This window comes from Esox lucius, chromosome 8 (genome assembly GCF_011004845.1).
Source record: "Esox lucius isolate fEsoLuc1 chromosome 8, fEsoLuc1.pri, whole genome shotgun sequence".
Taxonomy (NCBI): domain Eukaryota; kingdom Metazoa; phylum Chordata; class Actinopteri; order Esociformes; family Esocidae; genus Esox; species Esox lucius.
Window position 1 is genome coordinate 35281084 of NC_047576.1, and position 26681 is coordinate 35307764.

At 41.6% G+C, this 26681-nt stretch overlaps 1 long non-coding RNA gene across 3 annotated transcripts; it reads left to right on the plus strand.

Moving 5' to 3' along the window:
* Positions 1 to 93: 93 nt before the first annotated feature.
* LOC114839657 lies at positions 94 to 26681 on the plus strand. 3 transcript variants are annotated; one of them, XR_003782047.2, is made up of 4 exons: positions 94 to 419; positions 732 to 809; positions 975 to 1125; positions 24972 to 26681. It is a non-coding gene; the product is annotated as an uncharacterized LOC114839657 (long non-coding RNA). The 3 variants fall into 3 exon arrangements; XR_003782046.2 differs by lacking the exon at positions 24972 to 26681 and adding an exon at positions 4045 to 5417; XR_004576021.1 differs by lacking the exon at positions 24972 to 26681 and having other exon boundaries at positions 975 to 2079.

Consider the following 26681-nt stretch of genomic DNA (forward strand, 5'->3'; position numbering starts at 1 on the left):
TTCCTATTTGCCGTTGTGTTTTCCTATTTGGCGTTGTGTTTTCCTATTTGGCGTTGTGTTTTCTTATTTGGCGTTGTGTTTTCCTATTTGGCGTTGTGTTTTCCTATTTGGCGTTGTGTTTCATGATTTGTTGAAGTGTTTTCGTATTTGTTGTTGTGTTTTGCACTTCAGGGCCACCGTAGTATTGTGCTTGTGCTTCTTCACCAAATATTGAACGTTTCATTGCTGTCACTAAGCTATCACTAGCTAGCTAACTGTTAGTTATTACTTTGCTAGTTTGCTACGTATTACTAGCAAACGTAACTTCACTGATAACCTAAGTTAACTTACATGGATGTAAATGTCAAAAGACCAGTATCACTCGATACAGAGGCCGGCACCTACTGGAGAAAGGACACCTGATCCTTCATCTGAACTTTGTAAGTACAACTAGTACTATTGTTGCTGTTTTTGTTATTGTAATTATTATTAGCAATTATTACTTTTATAATCATATCACATTAATTATACTAATTGTAATCAGTAGTATTATTTAGCCTTGTAGCAGTCTAATAGATTAGTAATACTAGTAGTGGTGGTAGTAATTGTAATTTATCTACTACAAGTTACATGGTCAGAGATAAAATGTATTACAAAGCAACTATGTGGTACAGTGGTAGGATGATAGAAATGACCAAATGCAGTTGTGTAACAAACAGCATGGATAAACTCTGTGTTTAAATATGATCCAGCTGCAGGAGTAGGGACATCCAGTAGTAGTACTCCAGGGACCAGTGACACACAGGCCAGGAACACACAGCCTGCATCAAGTGAGTCTATTTAATAGTATTTATTCAAGCCACATCCATACTTTAAAGTACAATAAAAAAAGTTAGCATGTATTAAAATACAATAGCTTGTTTTCTTAAAGAAATTCAACCACATTCATTATTTCACTCACTGCTTGTCTGGCTATACAATTTGCTTGTATACAGGTGAAGGTGAAGGGACACCCAGGACCACATCATGCACTCAGGGCACCAGTCAAAGACAGACGACTGAGACCAGGGACACGCAGCCAATTGATCAAATGGAAATGGCACTCCTTCAAGATGAAAGGAGGAGGTGGCGTGAAGTCCTGACCAGGTTGGTGGCCATAATACAGTCTTTGGCCGAGCGAAATATTCCCTTGCGGTGGAAATCAGACAGGCTATACCAGCCAAACAATGGAAACTTCCTTAAGGAAGTTGAGCTCATGGCCAGGTTTGACCCTGTCCTCAAACAGCATGTTGCTGATGTGGAGAGAGGAGCCAGCCATACAACATACTTAGCAAAGGATACTCAAAATGAACTAATTGATTGCATTGGTGAATTTTTTTTACACTATATGTTAAAGGAGATAAAGCAAACCAAATACTATTCAATTATTTTGGATTGCACCCCAGACCTCAGCCATATAGAACAGTTATGGGCAATTCCACGCAAATGTCTACCTTGCTGTGAAAAATTAAAGTTATCATAAAAAAATCAAAACCCTTTCTAAGTTGTCCATTTGGATCTGTATTTTATTGTATTGATGTGCTGTCATGTACATTTTAAGGACATTTCTGTTTATTCACCTCAGATAAGGTGTGCACAGATACTAAAATTGCTTTTTTTATACAAACCTATTTCATGCTTTAAAAAGAGGGATCAAAGACTCCTTTAATTATACTTTATGTTGATAGTAAGGATTTTGCAGAAGGATGGGGGCATGACTGAGATATAAATACACTCACTTTGTTATAACTGCATTTCCCTTTAAATTTATAAAGGCTATATTTAGGAAGTCACGACGCTTAAGTGCTGTGTCACGTCCGTAACGATTTAAAGAATAAGTTTAGATTGTATAATCATTATTATTACAATTAATTTGAAACTTTATGTACAAAGCCAAAATATGTCCATTCTAGTTATGATTGACAAATCATCTCACTTAATTGCTCTAAACAACCTAATTATGCGTTACGGACGTGACCGTTATGGACGCTTCACATTAAATCATGCATGATTTGACCAGCTTATATTTGTTTAATTAATTCATTCATTTATTTATTTCAAGCAATATAATGACACATAACAAAGGCAATCAAGAAGCATTCTGATTAAATCAATATGAAAAGATAAATTCATCAACTTTACAATATAAATCGATCTATTGCTTGAAATGGAGTGGAAAGAAGTCAAACTTATTTAAACTCACCTTGGTCTTTCATCATTTTACTGTTAAAAAAACCCCACACATATATTAAATTGATCTCTATTACTGTACATCAGAACTTTTTAGAAATCAATTAATACTAGTACCATGGAGTGTGCGTGCGCGTGTGTGAGAGAGAGAGAGAAATATGAGACGCGCCTTCTGTGATGACTCACTTTCTTTCCCGTGCACGCCCTCTGTGGTCAATGGCAGTTATTTCTGTGGTGATTGTAGATCTGCGATTTCTGGACAAAATCTCTACTTTATTTGCAGTAATTGGTAAGTATTTTCGGCGTCTCTTTCACACAAATCGTCTTGATCCTCCTGACATCCAAACCAATATAAACGTGGCAAAAACCCATCGGGCCTAATGAAATGAAGTAATCATTGTGATTTTGACTTAAGACAATAACATTTCAATTATTATTTCAATGCATTGGCTAATTTTGCAATAATGTGGCTATTTTAAAGCACGATTGCGCATTCAACAACGCAAAACGGATATAAACATTGCGATTAGTTTGACACAAAACATAATATTGCGATCATTGTGACATGATTGCTTTTTTGCATGCAAAAAAAAAAAACGCTCTCCAGACTCTTTGTTCTATATAGACACAGGCCAACACACTGTTACAATCAGACAGCGTTTCAATTCACTGACGGGACTGAGGGGAAACCGGTGCTCTTAACTCCGGAGAATATCGATATGATAAACTGCATATATAATGATTATGTATCTTAGCATTATCAATTCCATATCTTTCGGGGTCTAAACACCTTGATGATAAAAACACATTATCAAGCAAGCAATGTTTTGAACATGCTCACATGCCGGTTAAAGTTTAGCAGCATGAGAGATATGCGTGAACTAATCTATAACACAGTGATTTCAGTTTAAATTTGATTAATTGTGCAGACTTACCTTACTGATGTCTCAGATGTTTGTTGTTTCAAATAAAAAGAGACACACAAAAAGGTCTCTGTTCAAGTTTTCCAGCGTCAGCCAAGTGATGATTTTGGAACGGTCACGTCCATAACGGAAAGAAGTCACATCTGTAACGTCCGTTTTTCCTCATGAATGAATTTTTTAAAACTAAAATAAAATAAATAATGTATGTTCTATAGAGAGCCGACACTCATCCATTCGGCTAGTATTATTTATTTTGGCTTGTGCATTTTAATTCACAGAATTTCAACAAAGTATATTGTCTCCCACAAACTCCCGTCTTTTTTTTGTCACGTCCATAACGCATGTGTATTTCCCTCATATTAAATATAAAACGCGTGTGTAGATTGATATTTTTCTAATGTCTGTACTCCTTTATTAAGGGAGTATGGACATATAAACAGACATTTAAATATATTGGTATTAAATGCATTTTCTGAGAATTTATATTTTATGTTTTGACTGCAAATGTCACGTCCATAACGCTGGAATTGCCCTTATCTGTTATAGTTAGAATGGTTGCAGTAGATGACACAGACACCCCTACAGTAAAATAACATTTCATGGGGTTCCTTGAGGTGGAATCATCCACGGGAGAAAGCCTCTCCAACCTTATTCTGAAGAGACTAGAAGAGTTTAACCTTCCCTTTGAAGACTGCCGGGGACAGTCTTACGACAACTGCGCCAACATGAAGGGAAAGTCAAAAGGCGTCCAAGCCAGACTTTTGAAACAAAATCCCAGGGCTTTATTTGTCCCATGCAGAGCACATATATTTAATCTTGTTGTTGCTGATGCAGCAAAAAGCTCCACAGATACAATTAACTATTTTGGCTACCTACAGAGAATTTTTACACTATTCTCTGCCTCCACACAAAGGTGGACCATCCTAAAGCACCACATCAAAACAACTGTGAAATCCTGGTCGGATACAAGATGGGAAAGTTGCATTGACAGTGTACAGGCTGTGAGATTCCAGACAGCGGAGGTGAGGGATGCCCTTCTTGAATGAAACTGAGGCACAGTCTTTGGCTGAAGAGGTACCGCTTCTCCATTTGTAGCGTTGTGTGGTATGACATGCTGGCCAAAATTCATCATGTCAGCAAAGCATTACAGTCCATGTCTATGCAACTGGATGTGGCTCTGAATCTCCTGAGGACAACTGAAGCCTCTCTGGTCAGCTGCAGAAGCAGTGGGTTTGTTTCTGCTCAGGTATCTGCAAGAGATGAATGTGGACACTGTCCTAATGCAGAAGAGGCTGAGAAAAAACAAAAGACAGTTCTCTTATGAATCCCCTGATGAGCCAGAGGGAAATGCGCTAAAGAAATTGGAAATTTCCTTTTTCAATGTCATTATTGATGTGTCAGTTACATCACTGCAAGAACGCTTCAAGCTCTTGGGTGATGTTGAGGACAAGTTTGGAGTGTTGGTGAACTTTCCTAATTTGCCAGAGGAAGACCTTGCAAAGGAGTGCGAAACCCTCAGCAACACTCTGAGCCATGGTGACCATAAAGATGTTGATGGGAGGGAACTGGCACTTGAGTTGAAACATTTCCCAGTGTTGCCAAAAGCTGGTATGACGACAATGGAAATTCTGAATTACTTGAAGGAGAAGAAACTTGAAGAGGTTTTTCCTAATATGTGGGTGGCCCTAAGAATTGCTGTCACACTACCGGTGACAGTAGCTTCTGCTGAAAGCAGAAATTAAAATTACTTAAGACCTACCTGAGGTCAACGATGAGTCAGGAACGCCTCAATGGACTTGCACTGATGAGCATCAACCAAGAGGTCTCAAGTAAAATATAATTTGATGATACCATCAACGAATTTGCCATTAGGAAGTCCAGACGAGTCAAATTGAAATGCTGCGTACATTTTGAAGGTGAAAGCCGAAAGGGACTTTTGTTTGTAGAGGGTATAGTTTTGCACAGTTATTGGAGTTTATTACTTAATTTATGTAAATAGCCTTGAACATTCTTTGCAGAATTTGTGTATGAACAATTTATTACTGTTTATCCTTATAATTTGCTTGTTAAAGTGTTGCAGTGACTATTAAAGCATTTTTGTTTGTTCATCCGTTGTTTGAGTCATAATTAAATGTCCTTGAACATTTTTTGTAGTATATGCAACTTATTAGTTGGGGGGGGGGCGCAAAACTTAATCTCGCCTAGGGCAACCAAAGGGCTAGAGCCGGCCCTGTGGCTAAGGATAAAACTTTTAAATTGGAGGCAGTTCTGGATGAGAAAGTATAGAAAGGGAAAAAAAATTGTCTTGTGAAATGGCTTGGCTAGCCTGTGAAATTCAACAGCTGGATACCCTCGGAACAAGTGCTTGACCTAGAAACTGGATAAAACTTTCAGGATCACGTCATTTACATTGACTGCGATCAGCATGGGTGACGGTGGCTTCTACATAACACTGCCCAGTAACTCATCGAGACATGTCTATCCAAACCATACGAGTTCGAGCTATACCACAAAATTTGCCAAAGGTATAGATTTGAAAGGTGATTGGGAAGTATCTTTGATAGAATTTCAATACCTGCATGCGTGGAAGACCTTTACATGGGGTGAAAACGCATTTAAACTACATGACTCGAATGACGACAAAACTTGGAAATATGAACTCAACACAGGTTATTACAATGGCATAGTAGTGGCAGAACTCAAAAGTTATATAAAACCACATGGTGTATGGGCGGGGTATGATGAATTAAAAAATCAAAATGTTTCTAAAAGGTGAGCCCCATTTTAATTAGAAATTTAGTACAAAACTGGAACAGATATTAGGCTTAAAACCAGGCGAGCGGTGGTACGCCCCATGGTGTGGAACATTCCCCACAGATATTCTGAGTTTAACACCTTATACATCTACACAGATATAATTGATTATCAACGTGTTGGTGACAGTCATGTTCCGCTGTTGCGCACTGTACATATTGCAGGAAAAAAGAACAAAGTTGTCACAGTGATGTACGACAAGCCACACTACGTACTTCTTAGTAAGAGTCAGTTTGATGAGATCTGTATTGAGGTAAAATCTGATCAAAACCAGCTGGTTAAATTTCATAGTGGGGAAGGTGATTGCAAAATTACACTTCAGACTCGTCAAACAATTTTTTTGATTATAAGACGCAGCCTCAGAAACTCTACGATGATCCTCAAAGGTATGTTGAATACTACACAACACAGGCCGGTAACGGTTTATCTGGGTATCATGGTAGCGCTGCAATGTATGGGGCTAATCTAGGGGGTCTTTTCCAAGGGCTTTTCCGGATGGCAATACCTTTGTTGAAGCGCAGGTTCTCAATAGCAAAACCACATCTGAATTGTGCGGCTAGGAATATAGTTGGTGATGTTGTCATCAGTGTTATGTCACGAGAAACAAAACAGCAGGACGGTTCAGGATTGATGGTTATGATTCGTGGTGTTAGAAAGAAATACACCTGGTAGGAGGAGTCTACCAAAGAGTAAAAAATGCAAGAATGAGACGAAAACAAGAGCCAGGGTTAAAAGAAGACATACAGCTCAGAGGACACTCAAAGGGAACACCGCAAAGTTGATTAAGAATATATTTTAAAATGGCACTCCTACACTGTACGTCTGGTGAATGTATGAAAACAGAGTTGGATTTATTCACAGTTCCCCTCACACAGACATCTATTGAGAAAAATATGTACATTGAAATACCGACCCTATCAGCAATATCAGACGCAGCCCCTCTGGAGTTCTTTATTGCAGGGAATGGCGAAGACTAAGTTGATCTAAACAATACTTTGTTGTACCTACGTGTAAATGACACTAAACCAGAAGGAACTAATATTGATGCCGGAGCACGTGTTGGGCTTATCAACTATCCGATAGCCACCCAATTTTCACAAGTGGATGTCTCCTTGGGTGATCGTTTAATTAGTCAAGGTAGCAACACATACCCCTACAGGGCCGTTATAGAGAGCATTCTGAATTACGGATGTGATACATTAAAGACAGTTTTCAGCTGGATTGTTTTACAAGGACGCCGCATGTCACATGGATGTTACGGACCCTGCAGGCGAGAACGATGGTCTCACGAAAAGGGCTGCCTATTCAGCAGATAGTACAGCATTTGAAATGATTGGCCCTGTTCATACTGACATCTTCTTTTAAGAGAAACTTATGTTAAACGGTGTTGACATAAAGGTTGGGATGGTCCGCGGTTCTGCCACCTTATGGGGGGCGGGGATGTGCGTTATCGTTTGCATATACTATCTCTGTCACTATTTGTCAAGAAAGTGTCTGTTTTGCCAGCCGTAAAACTTGGACACGCTCAAGCGTTACTCTCAACCACTGCCAAGTACCAAATTGAAAGAGTGTGTATGAAGATATTTAGTTAACCGCCAGGGGGTCGCGTTTGCAACCAGGAAAAGATTTTTAGGAGCTCTTCCAAAATGTATTGACATCGGATTGGTGGAAAATGACAGTTACGACATTACACAAAAAATCTATTTAATTTCTAACATTATAATTTGGAGTTCATGGCTATGTATGTAGACGGTCAGAAATTTCCTAGCTAACCATTCCAAACAATTTACACAACAGCAGTGCAGGAATTTTACCAATTGGTCTTAGCATCAGGAAAACACCTAAAGGACCAAGCCTTGGCTATTGACATGTCTGACTTCTTATACGGCTATGCCCTTTATGCATTCAACTGCGCACCGGATGAAGAAGGTGGTCAGCACCCATCCTTGATCAAGTCAGGGAATGTATGACTTGAGATGAGGTTCAGACTACCACTACCCCACTCAATTAATTTGGTTGTTCATTCAATCTTTGACTTTATAATCAAAGTGTCAAACAAAGACATGTCATGGTTGACTATAGTTAGGAAAATGGTGTGGAAATGAATACCGCAGAGTTGACCGGTGTGGTGAACCAATTTTCATCTAGGACTAATTTCTATGGTGTGCAGGCATTGCAATCAACTACCTAGTGGACCAGTCCGAGATGTTGCATCAATGATGATTGTTAATACACACCCGAGCAATCACCCCGGGGAGCGCTGGCTATTTACATAACAGACGATGGCGTTGGAAGGTTTTATGACAGTTTTGGAAACCTCCCGGATTTTACACATTTTTCCAAGTCAATCAACGCATTTCTGCAAACCTGTGAGAATGTGGAATACGCTTTGGGTTGTTGATAACCAGTTGCTGGGGTAGTGGCTAAATCATCCATTGTTTCACCAGACGTTTGTTTATACAAATTGATTTTACCCCTTACAAGCGTAAAAGGCATGTTGAGACATGCCATGGCCTCTAAAAACATCCCCCACCCCAACAGCCTTCTATCGTCAGCAATTTTATTGGTTGCTGTCACACTTTTAACCAAATCCAACAGATACGAACCATTGATTATCTCTCCTTTGAAAATTAATTCACCATTTGAATTCCATGAAGTCAAATCTTTAGACCTGTGCATTGTATTAAGAATATATTCAACTTTCTTCCTATGCCTCGCAGGCACATTATCCAAAATGTCATCAACAAGGTTAACATTTCGGACAACAGTTTGCTTAGTCTCAGTCACGTATACTACATCAGCCCCAGTCTCAGACCCGGGTAGACTTAAAGTCAGTGTATTTGTATCAAGCTCCCCCTGTCACACAACAGTAAAAAAAAAATAAAAAGAATGGCAGAGTATCTTTTAGCTTTCTCATGGAAATCCATATCAGGCTTCAACAGTATATTGCGAATTGATGAGTCCGAATGCGTTTAGACATGATCAAACTTTCTTAGGAATGTATACAACAGGCCAATTCCCTGAAAATAACCCTGTTTTCAGACGGTAGTCTTCTGGTGTTGTAGCTTTAAAGTCAATAAGTAAATAACCAAAAGGCGGATGTGTTGCATCTTTAAAACTCTCCATGAACAATCGAGAAAGATCTGGGTATATCTGTCTGCCTAAAATACTAATCTGCTGATTGTCACTGGGTTTTTAAACATGATGAGGTAGTTAGTGTTCAAGTTAATAGTTCTACTAGACTTCCCTTTAACAAACATGTTTTGGACAAGGTAAATTGCACTCAGGTTACGGTGGTGTGAATATTGTGTGACAACAGCGGTTGCCAACATGAATAAACCCAGATTATATTCTGAATTTCTTTGGAGAAAACAACGTCAGCATTATCCAACAACATCTTCACAAAATATGTTTTACCCAAGTTACTGGGGCCACAGCTGAATGGGTGTTGAAGTCGCAGGTCAAAACCGCTTTCCATCCTAGAATGTTATTTTGTACCCGTAAGGCCTTGTGCTGTAATCAGGGAGCAGTACACACTTGTTGTACACAACTCTGAAATGCTTAGACAATACTCGGTTTTTCAATGTGAATGTTCTTTTATCTCTCCCAATAGTGTCAGCATTAGCATTAGGTGCTCTGGAGCATCAAAGGTCTTAATAAAAACGTTGACATCTGCGGATGTGTTTTTAAGCTGATTCCACTCACTCCCATATGCATTGAACATGTGCATTGTTTTGTTTTTTTAAGGCCTCTAGCTTTGTCAGCCATTGCTGGTGTATCAACCTGTACTGAATCTTTGTCATCTGATTGATGCTTGCTGAACAATGACACTTGGGGTGACTGTTCCAGAAACAGCCTAGAAATTCATGGACTGTGCTCACCCCATCGCGTTTAGCATATCCATCAACGTAGTAGGCACCGATTTTCACTTCACTCCTGTTCAGGGCGTGCTGTATTGATATATTGTCATCGGAGGCCACATATTTGAGCCACTGGATTGAGCTGTTTGAGAATGTCTTCTGACCATGGTTGTATTTGTCTGAGGGGACCGATGCAAAGGTGTCATTGGTGAGGTTACAAAAGACTTTCATGCAAGCCCATGCAATTGTAATTGATCGGAATGGGTCAACACCACCACACTCCAGGAACTCGAGTCTGTAGCGCATACAACCCTCTCTCAAGATGACCACATCATTCACGCTGTAAGCCTTTATTTTGTCCTGCATGACAAAGGGGTACGCGGAAACAATTGCATACCATTGCAAAAACTCATCTTTTTCTTTAGCCATTATCGTATTCACACCGTAGTAATGCGGTTCCGGATTGGGGGCCAACATAGTTTTCATTCTCCTTGATGTTAAACTTGTAAGGAAAGTAGCCTTTTTTCGAAACCTGAAAACCCATAGCACGTGGCAAGGCCAACAGCTTCATCGGTAGGAAGCAATGACTATCAATGTATCTCTGATTGAATGTGCTGTCTGTAAAAATCATGAGCTTGCTACCATTAGCAATAAGTGCCAATACCATTGTTGGCAAGGTACTGCATCAAGATGTAACCATCGAAACATTTAGAGTTGTGTGCTATAAATGTGTAGTCATTATATTTCGGTTGCCTAAACTTTTGTAAAAAAGCAACGACACAACCATCTCTGGCTGAACACCACGTCTCGTTATCAAAGCTTATTGCGCACACAAAATTTGCAGTGTGTACACCATTCACCGGATTGGCAAGTGTCTCAAAATCATAAAATATGTAGCGCTCACTGGGCTTGGAGGGTTTTATAAAAAACTGATGATTAATTTCAACCGCCAGATCCACTTTACAATTGGGACACATGTTAGCCGTGCACTTTATAGTTGGTAATACTAACATTGTAATGATGGCCGCAATCAACTATAGTATTTCTTCTGGTCACACCTACTAACCCAACGATCCACACTTTTGTGGTGCTTCAAGTGTTTATGCTGTCTATAACAAAAGTCTGAATAACATATACGATTACAGTCTGGGCACTGCTTTGTCTTACGGGGGGGGGTATGACAATCTTCATGAAGATTGTCTCTGTAAAGCACTTTGTGACAACTGCTGTTGTAAAAAGCGCTTTATAAATACATTTTGATTGATTGATTGATTGATGAAGACAGACACTATGGCTATGTTTACAACCATGAACACCACAGGTGTCAAATTCTGTATAACACCATTCACACACATGACACACCCAGAAAACCTTTTAGATTTACGATGCCATAGAAATGGTTATCGTGTAAGTACATAAAGATGGTTCTAGGGCAGATGTCCTTGCTGTTTTGAAACTTGGTAAAGTGACCATCCCGTATTTGATGAAAGACAACAATTTTACACCTTGTCATTTCTTCAAACCGAACAATATCTGTGAATGCCACACAATCATCTAACGCTAAACCAGTGCCCGTAACTCACGACCACTTACCAGGGCCTCAGCATATATGTACTGTGGGTTCAACATACCCATCAAACCAATGGAAAAACATGTAGAATCATTATTCACAGCCAGATTTAAATGCCTTACTTTTTATTGATAATCTGCTCTATCAACGGTGTTTGAGCTTTACGTTGCGGGGCACCACTCTCACGATTTTAGATTTTTTTTTGTAGCCACTCATCTTGTTGAGACGAACTGCATTGTGGGATTATTGATGTGCTGTACGCTGCCTGCTGTTACCTACCTGGCTACTTGCCAAACTTTTTCGAATTTACTCTTTACTTTATATAAACTAATTGGTCAAAATTATATTGTAAGAGTTTTACCAATGCAATATTTTTTATCTGTTGACCTCTTACTCAACTTTACTACACCGGGACTCTTTTTGGACATAATTAACGGAACTACTCACCCGAGGCTAAGTATCATTAAAATGCCTTATCACTGTAATTGTTGTAACAACCACACGGAGGAGAACTGTCGTCTTCAGTTAAAGATAGCAGAGTTAGAGGCTCAGCTTCTGACGCAAATGTCAGGCAAGGATTATGTTAGTGTAGAAATAGAAAAAACTGTGTCAGTGCCACCAGGAGAAACAATAGTCTTGTTAGCCCCACAGTTCCTGCAGCCGGGCAATAACTTTCTCTTGGTCACTGGGAAGATATGCCGTCGACCAGTTAAACCTGAATCGTTGCTAAATCCAACTGAGACTTTCAACAGGTTGTCCCCACTGGAGTTGGAGTCAAGGCCCGAGCCGTCTTCGGAGGGGTATGATCGGCAGGCATGTTCTACCGGTGGCCTTGAAAAACTAAAAGCTTTAGTCATCGGCTATTCCATTACACGCAGTATTAGACTAAAGAATCAGCCGGCGATCGTACACTGTTTACTGAGGGGCAGAGCCACCAACATAGCCGCAAATCTGGGTCTGGTGCTAGCTTAGTCTAAAACTGGCAAGTATAGAGAGTACAGAGATATTGTTATTCACATTGGCACCAACGACGTTAGGATGAAACAGTCAGAGGTTACGAAGCAGAACATAGCATCAGCGTGTAAACTAGCTAGAAAGATGTGTCGGCATCGAGTAATTGTCTCTGGCCCCCTCCCAGCTAGGGGTAGTGACGAGCTCTACAGCAGACTTGCGCAACTCAATCGCTGGCTAAAAACTGAGTTCTGCCCGTCGCAGGAGGTAGAGTTTGTAGATAACGGGCTTTCTTTTTGGGACTTGTGATGGCAATTCCATCGATCGGCACTCTTAAATTCTCTTGGCACAATTAACAGTTTATTAATTATTTGCAAATAAGAGAGACGGGTCAACCGCTTACAAACATAATCGTTCGAGGAGTCTCTGACTTAACACATGAACATTCAACAGTATTTATCACAGATAAAAGGGGTGTGGTAAGATTTTGCCCATCTGTCTTATGTCAGGTCTTACCCAATGGGCGAGCTGTCCCCTCACCTTATCCTTCCTGCCATAATGTTTACTGTTGTGTTTACCTAAAGGGGCCAACTGATATTACTTCCCCCCCAAGGACCACATTCCTGAGGAACAAAAGACTGACACCCTTCTTTGTCTAGGCAGGAGGACATGGCCCAAATACCTAATAATCCTCTGATATTATACAGACGTGTGTCACAATCAAAGTAAAGATTTACCTACCAGCCAATGGAAAGACAGACATTTCTCAAATGCACCTTAGTTCAAAATTTTCATAACAGACTCTCCCAGAAATAGGGCCAGGCCTGATCTGCTGAGGAGCGACGGCCTCCATACTAGCTGGAGTGGTGCTCTTCTTTTATCTAGGAACATTTACAGGAGTCTCACTCCTATAGCCTCACCATGAGATAGGGTGCAGGTCAGGCCGCAGGCTGTTAGCCAGCCTGTTAGCATAGTGGAGTCTGTCGATAGCATAGCCAGAGTAGTTAGTACAGCTTTACCTATTGCCACTGTTGAAGTCTAACACTTCCCCGAGTTGGTTTGATGGAAAGGAGAATAACACACCAGGAGTCAGGTCAATTCCAATACTGTATATTCCGTTTATTACAGAAGCTTCTGGAGACAGAGTGCCGCCCCACAGTGTCTAAAGATCAGCAGTCACACAAGTATTATTTATACTACCAATACGCCTAAAAAGCGGGGGGCGGAGATAGCCAAGCGTGTGTGCCATTCGTCCAGTTTATTTTCTTTACCTTTTATGTGTAAGTGCAGCCCAACCGTCATCTTGCTCTTGTGGTTTCTATCTTGTGTCTTTGCTTAATTCACCCCCCCCCCCCGACTATGTGCATGTGATATGTATCTGTCCCTTTCGGTTCCCTGTTAGTCTGACACACAAGCTTGGTCAGCTCTTTTTCCCCCAGCAACAGCCTAAATAAGAATTCCTGTTTTCTACTTGCAACTTTCAATTCCAGCTCATGCCACATACATTCCATATCTTGCTTCAATGCTCACAACAGTTTGAAAGCTTATACATTCAGTGTATCCACAATTCCCCCTTTTGATCTCTCCCCAGAGAGATCACCCCAATTCGCCATGCTCCAGTTCCCCCTGGTCATGCTCTTCCAGTAGAGGCATCAGCATCCCTGGTGGCGGTCCTGGAGCCTTCTCAATGGCTGTAGAGATCACTCTTATGGCGAGCCCTCTTATGCATGGGATACAACAACACCCACAAGTAACTATTATAGCACAAAATGTAGCAAGCGATAAAAGAACAGACATTATCAAACCTTTCCACTGGCCGAACATCAAAGTCATCCATTCCTCCAGCGGGTTGTCTATCCCAGAATGCAGTATGCGACCCCTTGACATAGTCCAATTCAATGCCCCCAAATTTCTTCAAGCAGGTGTCCTCAGATGGGGTCGTGAACCTCTTCGCTGGGGGAATGGAGACCCGATCCCGACCTGGGAAACCTGTAGCAACATACAACACACATATCATTATTCCACCATTGCCCATGTACCACTTCATTCTATCATCATTTCCCCAGACCTTTCTCTGTAACCCTGTCATCTTGGAACGAGTGGTAAAGGCCACTCGGTGTCCTATACCCCCTTTTGTTACAGTATTCTTCAGTTCCTTCCCCTAAAAGTCTCCCCTGGCGCCGTCCTTTGTCTCCTTCTCTCGCTCGTAGTCCCACAGTATCCTGGGGTCCGCTCCGGGCACCGGTCCGGCTGATTTTGGTCCTCCTTCCGTCCACACTGGGGCAAGCTCCTCCTTCCCGGTTTGGATGAGGTCCATCAGCGACCTCCCTGGCTCCTGCGCTGGTGTACACTGGCTCCAATGGTACTACGTATCTCCCTTGCCCCTCAGGCGGATCGCATGGCTCGTTCTCTCCACCACCTAATGAGGACCCGTCCACCTTGGCTCCGACCACTTTCGCTTGATGACCTTCAGCAGCACCCACTCCGCCTAGGGCAGGTTCTGGTCCAGCGGGTGCAGGTTCTTCCTTTCTCCGACTCTGTTGGTGAATTCTGAAACGAGAGCTTGCAATTCATCAAAATACACTCTGTGATCTTTGGGCCATTTTTCCCCTTTCGGGATCGCAGGCCCCGCGGCTGGTTCTGGAAACTGTCTCCCCGTCAGCAGCTCGTATGGGGTGAACCCGGTGGTCTGGTTTAACGACCATCGAATCGTCATGAGTGCCAGTGGCAGTGCATCTACCCAGTTGCATTTTGGTTCATCCTTTCTACCCTTCCCTGGGACTGTGGGTGGTATACTGTGCCAAAAGCATGTTTTAGGCCCAGTAAGCTCTCTACCTTCTGTAAGTCACTGTTCTTAAAGTGAGTCCCGTTGTCTGACCTGATTTCTTTGGGGAACCCGTGTCTAGGAATGTACTGGTTCACTAAACACTTGATCACTGTCTGACTGTCCTCCCTTCTTGCCGGCCAGGCCTCTGGCCACCCTGTGAACACATCCACACAAACCAACAGGTACCGGCACCCCCGTACTGGTTCCCCCATGTCCGTGTAATCTATCACTATCTTTTGTCCAGGTCTCGTCGTCATGGGGAACGCCCCCATCTCAGGCTTAATCGTCGGTTTTGGATTGTGGTGAGTGCAGATGGTGCACGTCCTAGTGTAGTTGCATACCATGTCTACCATAAACGGGTGCCACCAGTGGCACAGAGTTCTTAGCATCTGTGCCGGCCCCACATGGTCCTAACCCATGGGCCTCTGCAAACTTGTCTTCCCGCATGGCTGGTGGAAGTATTACTCTACGCGTCTCTGTTGCTCCTCTCTGTCGCCTCTCTCTGGGCTGACTGCAGTCCTTGGAGTCTCTCTGCTTTGACCGTGACTAGACCCTCTGGTGTTAGTTTCACTACCGCAAACGCCGCCCTCAACCCATCTTGTTCGTGTTTGAAACAGCACCCATCTGTAAATAGGTCCTCTGCCCCTTCGAGGGGTTCTGCCTCCAGATCGGTTCGTGTCTTACTCTCCCTCACTACCTCTTGCGCGCACTCATGTGGCAGCCCCGTCCCCATCCGGTCTGCCATATTTATCCCCTTGTGTGTGAAAGTCAAATTTGGAGCCCCGAGAATTTTGCTTAGGTGTTGTTGCCTGAGGGAAGTCATGGTGAACATCTGTGAGTTTACATATGCCACCACACTGTGTTGAGAGTATCTGAAGTTGATGTCCCATCACTGTGTGCGCATTTTTGAATGAGTCTCGCCACCCCTGCTGTGTGCAGGTGGGGTGCCTTTTTTCGGTTTTGTCAAGACCTACGCTTATGTACATGAGGATGTTCCTATCTTCCCCTTTTTTCTGAAACAGGACCCCGTTCATGTCTTGTCCTGTTTCAGATACATCTAGAAAAAAGGGTTTTGTGTAGTTGGGAATTGCCAGATCGGCTGCGGTCGCTAGTTGTTGTTTCAGCAGAATGAAGGCATGGTCGGCCAGGCAAGTCCAATTGAGTGTGGCTTTAAGTTTATGCATTCCCTGCTCTTTAACTAGCTCTATGTGGCTCTGTGAGCCCTGAGTAGTTTGGGATGTAATTGCGGCTTTACCCCGTGAGCCCCAGGAATGATTGCATTTCCTGAACAGTAATGGGTTTGGGATGTTGGAGAATGGTTGTGCCGGTGCCCGCTCCCTTCTGCGAGATTACTCTGCCCAGAAAGGACACCTGTGTTCTTACCACAGGGGTCCAAACTGCGACTAAAATGTATAAATGTAAATATATGTATTTGCAAGTGACATTTCTGCCAAGGTCGCCATTGGCGACAATACAAATTTACTCCCTTTGATTGTAAAATTTGCATCCTACGTACTTGTTTTATAACCAGTAGCCTATCGCTTCATTTATTTTGTTAATATCATTCATTTGTACATAGTCTGGCCCCCTTCCACTATGGCGAAAACTAAAAATGTTCTTGACCGACTGCCAAGCCTCATTAGCCGGTTGAAATCGGTTAACCGATTAGTTTAAAATATGCTGCCATTTCGAGCCACGCCTGCAATTTCTGCTCTGTTTTCGTGTCTTATATGCTATTGTCTATGGTTTGCAATGACATATTTTAATTGTTTATTAATAAACAAGTGTTTTCTGTCAGCTGCAAAGACTAGGTTGACGATAGCCTACTGACTTGCGATCTTTGCAGTAGGCTAGTGAACGCGCAATATATTGTTTTTGGATAGTTCTGTTTAGAAACAGCTTTCTGTAGATAATAGATATATATCACATTTTTGAGGCCTGTGAGGCGAGTAGGCTACGGTTCGGTTCATGATGATATAATCTCCAGTTCATGCGCCGTGGCCTTATGTTGTGATTATTTATTCGTCTGCTATATTAATGTTTTGCATCTAGTTGAGATAATGCTTGTCCTACCAATTTCGGCTGCTCAGTGTGAACGTGGTTTTTCAGCTCAAAACAGGATCAAATCTAAAGTAAGCAATTCACTCAATGTGTCAACCTTGGAAGATTTGATCAGGATTAGCACTGAAGGCCCATCACTTGAACAGTTTGATCCTGAACCATGTGTCAAACGCTGGCTTTCTGCAAAAAAGAAGAGGAGATGGCCAAACTACACTCAGTGGCCAAGTGATCTGGACATAATCATGGTCAGTGGCAGTGACACTGGCTCAAATACTGCGTAATAAAATGTAATTTGACTGTATATATTTCATAAGTCGGAAGAGGAGAGACATGCACACAACAAGGTGAATAAAAGTAAGTGCGTTGTTATGTGGCTCTTAAAAAAATAATTTGGCGCCTGTTTTTTTCCCCTATAGGAGCCAATGGCTCCTTAATTGATTTTTTTGTTTGGAGCCCTGTACCAACTGTAGCTTTTCTTTCGACACCTTGAACCCTTTCTCAGCCAGTCTGGTGAGGACATTGTGGCGTCATTATGGCGTGGATGCAGGCGGCCGCCGTCGGGGCCGCCAGCAGCAGATCTTCTACGTACTGGACCAAAGTTACCCCTGTCGGCAGCGAGCATCCCTGCAGCGCTTCTCTCAGTACCTGGTTGAATATGCCAGGGGAAAGCGCGAACCCCAGTGGTAGTCTCGTGTATCGCCATTGCCGCCCCCTATGTGTGAAAGAGAAAATGTCACGAAGTTCATCTGCTAATGGGAGACAGAAAAAAGCATTAGCCAGGTCAATGCAGGTGAACCATTTTTGATCGGGGGTCAAATTAGTGAGTGCTACATACGGGTTAGGTACCGGTATGGTGGGTGTGAGTAAAATGTCGTTAATGGCTCTGAGATCATGGGCCATACGGTATTTCCCTGTCCCTTTCTTTTCGACTGGGAGGATAGGCGTGTTCCATGCGGAACATGACTCCTTCAACACCCCTGTGGGCCACAAACCGCTCTCCCGGTCTGATTTTAAAGGTGACCGGTGGGCAATCGGTGAGCCCAACGTCCGTGGGGCCCTTGGACCACAGTGAGTCCGGCAACTCATTGAGTCTTGCCATGGCTGCAGGGTGATCTATCTTTTCCCTCCCATGATCCAGAGTTATCTCCCTTCGCTCTAAATATACACAATCACTCCCTGGTGCCTCTAACCGATATGTCTTACAGCTGGGTGAGTACCATACGTTTGGCGCCTGAGTGGGTGTCCGATCAGTGCATTCGACCGCCCTTTTAACCATGGGCCCCAGGTCTTTCGCTTGGTGTTTAGGATGCAGGGCCAGTGACACATGCGGGACGGACTCCTCCACCATCATGTACCACTGTTCCTGCTCGTCATTCAACTGTACATCTGCCGCTACCCCTTCAGGGCCTACATATATGAATTTAGACCCGATCTACCACGTGTCCCCACATGTTGCATCCCCAAATCCCTCTCTATACACCTTGTCACCCTGCCGATCATAAAATATGGTCACATGAGGGGGGTTTGGCGGAGGAAAGTACGGCTCGAGGAGGGAGATCCACAGCCTCCACTTGAAGTACTGTGACAAAATGCCCTGTTTGTCCGGCTTTTCCGGTATCAATAGTCCCCAGTATATCTCCGCTATTTCACCCTTCACCAGTTGTACCAGGTTCTGCCCTGGTCTCAGGTCCGCACACCGCCGACGTCCCGTCTGGTAACGTGACAGTTAGTCCATCTGGAGAACATAAAATAGTAGCCCCCAGTTTTATTAGTAAGTCTCATCCCAATAAGTTCACTGGTGTGTTTGCCGACACCACATACGGATGGCTGAGGGCCTGTTTGCCCACTATAGTTTTAAGGGGAAACGTCACTGGCAAAGTCTGTCCCACCCCTTCAAACCCCACAACCTCCACTGTCTTGGAGGATAATAGTCCTGTGGCGGGAGGGGCGTGATGGTGGAAAAAGTGGCCAGGCCCACTAGGTGGTGGGACGGCGTATGGACTGGGAACCGGCGCTGCACCTTGGTTTGGGTATCCTCTGCCCCTCCCAGCGTTCTGTGGGCACCAGTAGTTTGGTTCCCCACACGTAAAACAGGCTCCATATGGGACTTGGGGTCCTGGAGCCCCTCTGCCTCTACCCCACCCCCTCTACTCCTCCCCCTACCGTAACCTCCGCTCGGAGTCCCTGGTCGATAGGGCGTGGTGAATGCCCCCTGGCCACTTCTCTTTTTCTGACTCCTCGTCCTTAGCTCTCTGCTGTAGGTACACAACATGCCTTTCCCACACATGTGACTCGCTCCCCGGCAAATCTGGGTTAGCCATCAATGCCTCTTTTATTTTCTCAGGAAGTCCCTCTAACATCGCCTTTCTAAACCACTCCTTCTGCAGACCTCCCTTCCCTGGATGGTGCCCTGTGTGTTTGGCCCATGTTTCTTTACATGCTTCTAGATACCAAAAATAAGTATACTTCAAGTACATTTGATTAAGTATACTTAAGTAACGTTCAAGTATATTTCCCAAGTATACTTGATGTAGTAAGTATACTAATATCAATGTACTATTAGTATACTTGTAAGTGTACTATTTTAATACTTCTTGGGACTAAATTGGCACTCTTTTTAGTTTATAAAAGTATACTTTTAAGTATACTTGAAGTGTAAGAGTAGTACAGTTTGAGTAAAGAACTAGTTTACATCTAAGTTTTATTTTGTACTGCAACTATACTACAAGTGAACTTATAGGTATACTGGTAGTTTACTATTAATTTATTTCTAGGGCACTTTATTGTTTATGAAAATACACTTTTAAGTATACTCTCAGTAAACTACTAGTTTGATAGTTTTTACACTGCAAGTATATTACTGTAGTAAGTTAACATCATATTTATAGTTTACTATTTATACATTCTTTTTAACTTTAAAGTATACTACTAGGTTTCTATCTAGGTATTATTTTTCACGCTTGAAATATACCTTTAACTGTACTTGAAGTGGACTTGAAGTTAATTCACTTGTACCACTACCAGTGGACAATACACATAAAAATTCACATAAATCAGAATTTTCTAACAAATATTGTATTGTACGCCAAAACATAACAATGAAAACTGAAATCGACATCCCAGTTCAAAACACAATAAACACACAGCATAAACAGTCTTTAGGGTAGGTTAATATTAGAATATGTCATGCAAGAGCCTCTCTGAAATCAGTCACTGGCTGGCTACAACTGTTGTACTTCTGTACAATTTCTTCCCTGTTAAATGGCCATCATGATGCAGAGGAACCACAAATCCAACCCAAAAATGATCAACTAAATGGAAACAAAAATTATTTTCATATCTTCTTTTCAGTGGTTTGTTTTTGTAGCTTTCATTGTTGCATGTTTTTCTTATGATATGTCTCACATCTTGAATGCTGATGTCAGGGAACTTTGACAGAGCATGGCCTGTGAGTTAAAACACACATACACACACACACAGACACAAACAAAACAAAACATTACTTTAGCGTTTTTTTCCCAAGCTAAAATTCACCATCCAGAATTAACATGATAAAACAGTCAAAGCAGCATGTTGGGATGTGCAATTCAACTTGAGCTTGATTTTGATCAGATAAGTTTTTGAACACTAATGCAAAATTGTTATATTTAAAGACAGATGAAAATGTCCTTTAAATGTCTACCTTCACATAGATTAGGATTCGTTTTTTAGAGCCTTAATGTTTATTTTATTTGCAGCATTGAGCATTGTGAGACTTTTATTTTTTGCCACTTTCAAACTGATGATCCCAAATTAGACTTTTAGAGATTAGAGGTTTTTCACACAATGTTTGGAACATTCAATTTTTGTACAATTTTGGAACCTCCAACATGGAACAGTCATTTTGTTAAAAAAAACAAAAAACTAAATGAGTTGTGTATGATTTTTTTTTATTATTAAATATACTCACCAATTGTAGCGTCTAGTTTTGTATTATCAAGTTGTGGCTTTGATTCCACGTCTTTGTGTGCCCCTGATTGTCTCCCTGTCAAACTTGAATGGGACAGTGTTTCCCTGCCATAGACAAGCACGGCAAGGTCCCCGATGTAGACTGATGGATTTGCAGTCCGCAGACATTTAAGCTTTCTTATAGGGACTTGGACATCAGAGCCTGCCACAAGAGACACCTGCAAAACAATTGAGTGATCAGTTAGTTTGCAATTGGTTATACATTGTGATAAAATAGTGATACAGATTCCCTTAGAAACTGTGCAGTATACATTGAGGGAATTTTTCTTTGATCCACTGCTGATTTTGAACTTTTGCCCACTGACAAAGTAATGATCAGTCTACAATGTTAATGGTAGGTTTATTTAAACAGTGAGAGACAGAATAACAACAAAAAATCCAGAAAAATCAGCAGAGGATCAAATAGTTAATATGTACAGTAAGAGAAAAAATTACGTTATTATTCCCCGACCAGACAGGAAAACTGGAACGCATTCCCACATTTCACAAGGAAAGAATTATTGAGGGTGCAAAATTCTACTGTGCCACGCAAGGCAGAGCATGGCCAAGCTGCACTGTAGCGTCTCCATCCACATTAACCATTGGGAAATGTGTGAATGCCTCCCAGATTTCCTGTTTAGTCAGGCAATATGCAAATAATAACTAGTTAACTTGCAAATTCCCCTTACAGTTGAATATGCAGATTTTCCAGGTACATGTAATGTGTATAGTAACCGCCGCATTGGTTAATTTACAGATTTACCGCAAATAATAAACATTTTCCCACACGGACTGTAACGTCTATGCATGCAAAGTATTTACCATATCATCAGACACAACCTGAGGAGAAACACATGCAGAAGCTGGTAAGTCTACAGATGTTGTGGGTGTTGACCAGGTGGATGTAGGCGTTGAGGTTCATGTGAGATCCTAACTCACCCGTTATGTTCGAGGTGTCCTTATCTCCTCGGGCCATTCACCCGACTGATTGTCAAGTCTCTTACTTACAATCTCCACCGTCCCCGTCGGGAAGTGGTGTGGGGTAGTCAACCCGAGAACAATTACCAATTGCCTCGACCTCCTGAATTTAAACCAGTACCCCACTATGTTCTCCACAGGTTCACAATTTAGTTCACAGCCAATACGCAGATTTAGATATAACAGGCTTTGCTTACCTTTATCTTGAGCCGGCTCAGGAACCTGTGAATCTCGTGTAAGTTGTCTGGACCGGGTCAAATTATTTCTCCTTTATTCCATCCCGGACGAGCCCCCAAAATTGTTGAAGTCTAACAGTTCCCCGAGTTGGTTTGATGGAAAGGAGAATAACACACCAGGAGTCAGGTCAATTCCAATACCGTATATTCCGTTTATTACAGAAGCTTCTTGAGACAGAGTGCCGCCCCACAATGTCTAAAGATCAGCAGTCACACAAGTATTATTTATACTACCAATATGCCTAAAAGGCAGGGGCGGAGATAGCCAAGCATGTGTGCCATTCGTCAAGTTTATGTTCTTTACCTTTTATGTGTAAGTGCAGCCCAACCGTCATCTTGCTCTTGTGGTTTCTATCTTGTGTCTTTGCTTAATTCACCCCCCCCCCAGACTATGTGCATGTGATATGTATCTGTCCCTTTTGGTTCCCTGTTAGTCTGACACACAAGCTTGGTCAGCTCTTTTTCCCCCAGCAACAGCCTAAATAAGAATTCCTGTTTTCTACTTGCAACTTTCAATTCCAGCTCATGCCACATACATTCCATATCTTGCTTCAATGCTCACAACAGTTTGACAGTTTATACATTCAGTGTATCCACACCACTGTGACTCGTTCCAGGCTGAGAAAAGTTAAACAAGGTAGTCCTAACAAAAACAACCTTATTAAGATAAAGCCTTCCTCCACCTCGGTCACAAATAAAAATGACTGTATCACCTCGCATCTCAAAATGGGACTCCTAAATGTTAAATCCCTTGCTCTAAAGGCAGTTGCAGTAAATGAATTAATCTCTGATCATAAACTAGATGTTATTGGTTTATGTGAAACGTGGTTAAAGCCTAATGAATTCATTGCCTTAAATGAGGCCTCTCCTCCTGGTTATACTAGTGATCATATCCCTCGTGCATCCCGAAAAGGAGGGGATGTTGCTAATATTTATGACAGTAAATATAAATTTACTCTCAAACATATCACTGAGTTTCATTCTTTTGAAGTTTTAACCAGGCCGATGAATCGTTTTACATAGCTACTACTTACAGGCCCCCCGGGCCATACACAATGTTCCTCAATGAGTTTCCAGAATTCTTGTCTAACCTTCAAATTTTTGGCGATTTCAATACTCATATGGAAAAGTCCAATGATCCTCTTCAAAAAGCCTTTGAAGCCAAAATTGACTCAATGGGTTTTATCCAACATGTCTCAGGTCCAACACAATGCCACAATCACATCTTAGATTTAGTCCTGTCACGAGAAATAGATATTGTAGATAATAATAATAATTACATTATTTTAATTTAGAATTAAAATAATTTCCCCCCAAAATCCTGGATTTACCGGATCACTGTCTTATTACATTTACCGTTAAAACAAGAAATCCACTTGCTCCACAAACAATGAGTTTCAAAATCCGTACTATAAATTTTCGAACTACAAATACATTTCTTGATATTCTTACAAGTTGACTCCTCAACGACAGAGTAAATAAATCTGTAAACGATCAAATCGAGGATCTAAACTCAACACTGCGAAATACATTAGATACGGTTGCACCACTAAAAACTAAAGAAATACGCAACAAGAAACTTTATCCCTGGTACACAGACAATACTAGAGCAAGCCTCCAGAAATTGAAGCGAAAGTGGTGCGCCACCAAGTTGGAAGTATTCAGACTAGCCTGGACAGACAGTACACTACAATACCAAAAATCACTCACGTCTGATCGATCAGTTTATTTCTCCAACCTGATTGAGGTGAACTAAAACAATCCAAAATGTATCTTCGATACAGTTGCAAAGTAAAAACAAAAGCTAAGCTCAACAAGTGAAGTGAATCTTCACTTTAGTTGTAATGAACACATGAACTACTTTGATGAAAAGATCATCACCATTAGAAAACAGCGGTGTTACAGATTAGATATAGAGAATAATGAGTCTACTCAGAGCACTAACCTGTAAGAAATGTCTTACTTTTTATGAGATATATGTACAACTAAGTCCTGCTCAGGTGGACAAGTTGACCGAAGAGACCCAGGTACAGAGTGCATCACAACTGTGGCATGATGCAAGGAAGCTGCGTCTGACTGCGAGCACAGCAAAGAGAGTCCCCAAAAGGGGCACTACTAACCCACAAAAATTCCTAAATAAACACTTGCATCCAACCTTTACTGGCAATACTGTAACTAGATATGGAAAAGAAAATGAGCACATAGCCATACAGCTCATGGAGGCTCAAGGGCACACTGTGGAGAGGAAAGGCCTGGTAGTTTGTCCTGACCATCCCTGGTTTGGAGCCAGCCCAAATGGAATTTTGGACTCAGCACAGCTCCTTGAGATAAAGTGTCCCCAAAAGAGTCCTGTGTCACTTGCAGAGTTTCTTGGTCGGCCAAATGGTGACATCAGATGCTTAAGTGATGGACAATATCTCATTAATCCCAATGGCCAAAGTGGATACTACCTCCAGGTGGGTACACAAATAGTGATACTTGTGTGAACTAATGCAACAGATATTTGTGAACCTTCATTAAAACATTAATGAGCCTTTTTTTCATTTATTCTTCCAGATCCAGCTGACAATGATGTGCCTGAGGCTACAGAGCTGCAAACTCCTTATCTGGACATCAATTGAGCACCTGGAGTTGGACATTTCATTTGACAAAGACTATGCAGATGCACACATTGCACACATTAAACACCTCCAGAAGTTTTATTTTTCACACATGCTTCCAAGATTTGTAGATGATTTTGTTGCAAAAAAGCTGAAGCTCTGCCCCAAATACCTGAATCTGTTGGAAATACAGTAAGCACATAACAGATGTTATGTCTTGTACACACAACAAACACCAAGAGCACTGTAGAAAAGCAGTAGTAGAAACTAAAAAGTATAGTAAGAACATGGAAGTTTTATTTAGGGAACTGCAGTATACAACAACTCAACAATCAATAAATACAATATGCTATAACAGACAGGTATGCTCCAATAAGGGGAGTAGAGTCCTCAATCACACCAGGTTAATTTTATAAAACACATTTGAAGGCAGTTTGAAAAGAGAAAGTTATACATTAAGCTATATCAAAAGACATCTGTATTATTATCAAAAAAACATGAGGCATTACATTTTAACAAAAAACATACACTAATGAAAACACTTGTTTTATATGAACTTTTTTCGCGTTATTTATAGAGTTTTCAGCACTGTACCTGCAATGTACAGTGTTATGTATTATAGGTATGACGGTTGTAGCTGTACCTAATTACAGTTTTTGAAATGTTAAATTAATGAAATGTGTATGTATGTGTGGAAATGCAATATATTAAATGTCTTCTTACTTTTCACTTGAAATAAGCTCACCTCTTGAATTCACTAGACCTGCACAGATCTTGATTATTTTATCAATTTTTGGGACCAAATTGATTGGCACTGTTTGAGAAAGAATCCTGTACACCTTAAGACGCCTAATTGCACGTTCAACATGAATGCGGGCGTGAGCAATGCGCCATGTATGAGTGACCTCCTCATTGGTCAGCTGGCAACCTTTGCGTGTAAATGCTGGAATGATTAAGTTCACTCTACGCTCCTCCAGCAAGTCTGTGAAACCATGATCACCCATCAGCTCATCTCCAGCACGCAAATAGTCCAGAAACCCAGAGTTCTGTGTTATGTACCTGTCACTGCATTTGCCACCATAAGCATCTGAAATGAAAATGAATATTCCAGAGGGAGAAATTGCCACTAAATATTTCACAGTGTTGCTGGCATAGTAGTGACTGTATGATTCACTTCTACTGTTCAGGTTTTTGGCTTTCTGTAAAACAGTCTCTGTGCAGTCAATTACACAGGTTGTGTTTGAAAAGTGTTCTTTAAAAGCTTGGGGCAACATTTCTCAGATTGTTTCACGAGGCAACCACATAACAAGATCATTGGTGTGTTCAGACATTATATCTATCCAAATTCCAACAGTCTTGCTGACCTGACCTTGTGATGTTTTAAATCGTCGTGCTAAATCAGCCATGACAAAATTTTGTCTTAGCTTCATTAAGGTCATTAGGATTTGGTCCACAACAGGCATGGATGTAGAAGTCGGGGAAAATGGTTGTAGGCAGGATACAAGAGTGTGAAACTCAGTAAGTGGAATCCCTGTATACAAGAGGGAGTCTGCATCACTCTCCAAAATAAAATATGCAACTGGACAAGGTCATTTAGGGGGTGATGTAGTACTCATTCTGCATGTGATGGTAGTGATAGATATTGAGAAATGGTTGTGCATGAAAA